Below are 6305 nucleotides of genomic sequence, written 5' to 3' on the forward strand. Positions count from 1 at the left end.
AGTCTCTTCGTTATTAACCATTTCCTTTAATCCTAAGACTAATACTAGATTAATTTCTAATTAATTACTAATTAATAATATGATTTCCAAATAATATATTAATTATATAATATATTAATAAAATCATTCTGAGTACCAATTTATTATTCATATAATAAATCATACTCTTTCTCCACTTGTCATCCTATCAAGTTGCATGAGTAAAGACAACCCAAAATGACAATGCTACTATCAGTTCAAGTACATACCAATTATAGTTATGAGCTTAGACACATAATCCAACATAAACATCACGAGAATGATCAGCTAAACCCACACAACTCATCCATTAAACTTCCACCAACCTTGCAACACTCGTGGATACTAATCATACATAACACTGGACCCTATAGAAATTCGAATATCTGATCCTACCCTAGGCTCTTCATCAAAAAACAACAAGAAATATGGCCAAACCAAACATTCTTGGGATATATAGAATCTTAGTTATGTATAACCAGGATGCATACTATGACATCCTTATTTTTCACGGCCAGAAAATACCGATTTTTGTTTATGCTTTATAAAATTAGAGTACCTCTTTCAATAAAAATGTTGCGGAATTTGTTCCCAGAAAAACATGATAAATGCGTTATCAAAGCATTTCCGAAGAAACGTATTTTTATTTATTTTAAAACATTTGGGATGTCATCGTCAATACAGAAACATAAGCATAAACAGAACTTACATTCATTTACACTAGTGATCTACATCTCTTTTAAATCTCTCAGTGTAAAGTAGCTTCATATCGACATTTGTGATACAAATAAGCTTAAGTGGGTCAAGTTGGGAAAACTTGGTGAGTACATAGGGTTTTCAACCCACAATAATATAATTCTTATATTTAAACATCAAGCAATTAACTAACCCAATTACCCATCCCCTTTATCTCCTTTACTCTTAGGGATATACCTTAAAAACCAGATATTCCTTGTTTATTCATTCCTAAGGCTTGTCCTAAGGAATAGGCACGAAGCCCATCGTCGCCAGGGCTTACACAACAAACACTAAGCCCATAGTCACCAAGGTTTAGGCACTAAGTTTGCATAGTCGCCAGGGTTTATACAACTGGCACTAAGTCCATAGTCACCAGGTTTTAGGCACTAAGTCTGCATAGTCGCCAAGGTTTAGGCACTAAGTCTACATAGTCACCATGGTTTAGGCACTAAGTCTACATAGTCGCCAAGGTTTAGGCACTAAGTCTACATAGTCGCCAGGGTTTAGGCACTAAGTCTGCATAGTTGCAAGGGTTTATCTCGTTTATTGACAATATCATTTTCGAGAGTCCACTCACAATACATGTCAATGAGTTTTTAGAGTACACCGGGTGAACACATCGTTCACAACACCTACAGGTTGCGAGTCTGCTAGTGTTCCACTAGACTGTCTAGAACAGTCTATGGTTGTCATCCATACTCTGCTAGATAACGGGGCTAACGCTTGGGTAAAAGACTTCTCTCATTGTTCACCTCTCACCCTTATCCTGTGGTCTATATTACCTCTTATCTCATCATCCAACTCATATTTCATCTACACATGTTTTACCTTAACATATTTTGTAGATATAAAATACATATACAACTTAGATCATTTTAAAATATGTATAAAATCGTTAATCCAACATAAACAACAAATATTCAGATAATATGCACACATAACACGTAATTCATATAAAATACTCCATATCTATGTGTAAGATGAAAGTAACTATGCACTCACCTGATAAGGTAGTGATTCTGTACTCGGACAACGCTTCGTTTACTTAAAACAATTTTCCTTTGACAAAACTTAATATCATTACCACTAGAGTTTAGTCTACTGTTAACCGAAACTAATTAATAGTCTTGTTATTATTATTATTAATATAAATATATTAAACTTGGCTTGCAACATGAATAGTGAATTAGGCAAGTATTTGGCAGAAAAGGCCCTCTCTTTATGGGTGTACCTGCAATCCCGTCTTCGTTTTTACAACGGGGTATTTTTTGAAACTATGTGTATTCTTTGTGAACACGTGCTGGTCTTGCGGATCTCATTCATCGACAACCTACTCCGCTTTTCTCTGTACCGGCCACCGGTCTAACTCCTCACTATTGCGACATCATCAAAAACCCTAAATCCCCTTTCATATTAAAGCCACATGTCCGGTTGCTTCCTGATTCCGATTGTTGATAGAAGTATCTGAAAGTTCGGGATCGGATTTCGAGTTATTCACTGATCATCGCGCTATTAACTATTTAAGTTTAGCATCGATTTATGGTACTTTTGACAGCTTGAATTTTTGTTGATCAACTATTTCGTATGGTTGCTTTCGCGTATCATGTAGAATTTTGTAGATATAATAAGATCGATATGCTCTGATTTTCTTCCTGATTTGATCATAGAACTTTAAATATGGTTTTGTTTATCTGAGGCAAGCTTTTATCGTTTTGCTTAGTTTGAATTAGCTTCTGATCATATTGAAAGCCAGTTATTATGATAGTCTTGAATTTGTTAAAGCCACATGTCCGGCTGCTTCCTCATTCCGATTGTTGATAGAAGTATATGAAAGTTCGGGATCGGATTTCGAGTTATTCACTGATCATTGCGCTATTAACTATTTAAGTTTAGCATCGATTTATGGTACTTTTGACAGCTTGAGTTTTTGTTGATCAGCTTCACGTCCGGCTAGAAGTCTTCGCTTCCTGAGGAAAACCTCCGATTTATCCCCACCTCAGCTCATCGACATGGAAGAAACCACCTTCTCCTTCTCTTTCTCAGGTATCAAATCGATTTCCTAATAGCTCAAGTATCAAAACGATTTCCTAATACCTGAAATCGATTTTATTCTCGGTTCTTATCAAGGTATCGTCGATCAATTGGATCCTCTGTATAACCAATTGCTCTGCTCCTACATTCGAATGGGAGGTTGAAGGTACCCATGTCACCATAATGTTACAGGTTTCATGTTACAAGTAATAATTTTTTTTATCTGGTAATTTTATGCAGTTTTTGATGTATGTGTTCTTTGAGTTGGTAGGGATACCATTTACTTACTTTGGTTTCCCATGTTTTCATGCTTGCATCTACAGTTCCGTTCCTATGGTCCAATGTGTAACCTTTTTATAAAAGAGACCTGTTTTGCTCACAGGAGAGGTAAGTGTTTCATTTAAATTTAAACTTATAGCAATGAATATGTTTTATTAATATTTACAAAAAAAAAAAAAAGTTGACAAAAATTGAGAAATCCAATGCATGTCACGTTCCTCGGATCTTATCCTTGGTGTTTGTGGTACCTTATTTGGCTGAAATTGATTTTCTGTTACAAACACACACAGTACTAACCACTGTTTGCCTCGACTTGCAGAAAGAGAAAAAGGATGATTTGAAGAAAGTAGTTGCCTTACATTGACAAACACAGATTGAAGAATTCAAAAGAAAGTTGTTGGTGATGAAGCATTTTAAAAGTAAAAATTACATGTTTGACTATTTACTTAACCAACCTATTTACCATTTTGCTTAAAGAAAATACAGATTATTGTTTATTTAAACAATATACTATTTAATATTTATGTTATAAAATGAAAATAAAAATTGTAACTTGCATGTAATTCAATTCCTTATATAATTATCTTTCAACTTAGAGCTTCATCATATAGGATTCTTGAGTTTACAACTTAGTGCTAGACCATCTTTATACCCATGACAATTTTTTTTGTTTTATTTTACTTAAAGAAAAAAAAAAGAACATATAAAATAATAATATTAATTCCAGATTGTATTATTTTAGTAAAAAGATCCGGTTAGATACCAACAAAACCAAAAGGAAGAAGTTATTAGTCATGGTGATTCATAGGAAAGAAAATCAATAAAAATTATATTAGTTGGTGTTGAATATGAAGTTTGGCTTTTTCTATGCAGGAATATGAGTCAAACAAGTGGAGAAACAGATACTTCTTTTTCTAATAACTTCGTTTAATAATATTTGGTTGTTTTTTCTTTTTTTAGTAAAAGGTGAAAGAATATGAGATTATTTTAAATTTTGGTCTAAACTAAGCCTCTGTTTTATGTATCTATCAATTTTGGTCTCTGTTTCATGGTTTCATAATCCCCTTTTGTTTTGAAGGCCAACACTTACTTTACTAGGCTTTGTCTATTTAGATGAAAATTGCAAAAAAGAAATGACCCTATAGATTTGTGTGACAACAATTAATTAATTAAAGTACGGTAAAACAAGGGTAAAATGGTAAATCGATAATATATATATATATATATATATATATATATATATATATATATATATATATATATATATATATATATATATATATATATATTTGTGACGAGTCAAAGGTTTTGTCCAAAACCCGGAGGAAAATAGGATGTCTAGATGTAACAAAATTACAAATAGTTATCAATTGCCAAATTTGTTGATGTTTATAATATATATACAAAAAGATTTTTATAGTGTTTGGTTTAACTTGCTTTTTTATCCATATAATTAGAATGCTTGTTGGAGGTTTGATTACAAGTGTATGTTCAGAAGGGATGGTATAGGGACAATGGACGAATTTACCCTTGATAACCAAACGGGATGGATGAATTGAAATACGAGATGGTAGGATCCTAATTCCCACAACTCACCCTCTGTAATCTTCTTTATTTTCATTCATATCCTTATTCTTTCATTTATGTTGATTTAAGTCCTTATACTCTTAAGCTTACATGAACAATCGGATGGATTCATGGCTCGGTAATAGAAAAAGAATCCTGGTATTGAACAGAGAAGACATGATATCCATCTACTGACTGGAATGCTTGGGCAGATTATTATGGCAAACAAGATATAAAGGTCTGACAGCTTTGGATAGTATACAATCGTATTCTCTTTGTTCATTCTATCTTATTTCTTTGAAAAACCAAGAGAAATAAGGATTATTTGCTATTTTTACGAAAAAATATAGGGAACCATGGAAAGGAATAAAAAATTCCAGTTCTGTCATATTCCCTTAGAATCCGTGAACCAAACACGCTCTTAGCGAATTTTCTATTTTTGAAATTTCACTCTTAATAAAATTTTCTATTTTATTTATTTCAACATATATGTCGAGGCTATTTTCGTCTTTTAACAAAAAAATAAAAATTAAGGATGAATTCAATTTCCTCTTACCCAACCATACGAATGGTGAAACCCTTAAAACACCAAATTTGAAGGATTTGGCAAGCATGCATGATTACAGACCATGGAATGGAATCTCCAATTCCAATTCCGTTGGAATCCACATACCAAACTCGTCCCTTACATTCATCCTCTAATAAATCAAAAAAAAATCTTATAATTATTTACAACTCATGAAATTTAGGGAAAAATGATTTATTATTATTATTATTATTTTGGTTTAAATTCTTATCACCAACTTTTCTACAGGTTCTGACATTCTAATTGACAATGAAGGAAATTTTAAGCTAGCAGGTTTTGGCCTAGCCCGTTCATTCTCAAATGATCATAGTGGGAATCATACAAATCGTCTCATCACTTTATGATATAAGTATCCACGTCAGCACTCTCTCTCTCTCTCTCTCATACACTCACAAACACCAAAATCTTTCGGTTTCTAACCGGTTGGTTGTCTAATCACCCTTTGATTTCTTTTATTTTTTTTATTATTTTTTTTGTTTTTATATTGCAAAAAGTAGCTATGTACTTAACCTCTATGCTCTAATGTTTACCGATAATAACAACATGCTTGGAATTTTCAATCGGTTTTGTTAACCGACAACCTCTCATATTGTATCTTATGTTTATCGCTTCAATAAACTGGTTATTGAGACATTTTTTTGTTGTAGGGCACTCTAAAATATTATGAAGATTCAGGTTCTCAAACCGTTGGAATGATTTGTGTAACACCCATAAAATTTTCCAACAAAATTAAACTTTTCAAAAACACCACAAAGTATCCATGTTTTACAAATCATCCAAACATAATTTGTTTCATAATTTATTTTCAAATAACTATGCACATAACATATTCTAGCATATAAATCAGATATCATTTTCCACAGATCATCAATCATAGCAATCTCATTTGTCTGGACTACCGACCTAACCAAGTCACTAGCATACCAATCTATCATAGCATAACTCACCTTGTCAATCCTGGTATCGATCTAACGGTTCATTATAGCATGCGTCACACCGAGTCATAATAATAATAATAATATCCTAAGGGCCGACCTTGGTGCCTTAGACCCAATTGATACAGTGAGGATAACTCACCTTGCTAGCT

At 32.8% G+C, this 6305-nt stretch overlaps 1 long non-coding RNA gene across 10 annotated transcripts; it reads left to right on the plus strand.

Moving 5' to 3' along the window:
• The first annotated feature begins 2007 nt into the window (after positions 1-2007).
• Positions 2008-5851, plus strand: LOC145101007 (uncharacterized). Of its 10 annotated transcripts, none has more exons than XR_013705402.1 (8): positions 2305-2661; positions 2695-2799; positions 2884-2953; positions 3111-3174; positions 3386-3485; positions 3940-4636; positions 4739-4870; positions 5447-5851. It is a non-coding gene; the product is annotated as an uncharacterized LOC145101007 (long non-coding RNA). The 10 variants fall into 10 exon arrangements; XR_013705405.1 differs by having other exon boundaries at positions 4524-4636; positions 4723-4870; XR_013705397.1 differs by having other exon boundaries at positions 4524-4636.
• The last annotated feature ends 454 nt before the right edge of the window (positions 5852-6305 follow it).

This window comes from Lactuca serriola, chromosome 4 (assembly GCF_051521515.1).
Source record: "Lactuca serriola cultivar US96UC23 chromosome 4, Lser_US96UC23_V15, whole genome shotgun sequence".
Lineage (NCBI taxonomy): Eukaryota > Viridiplantae > Streptophyta > Magnoliopsida > Asterales > Asteraceae > Lactuca > Lactuca serriola.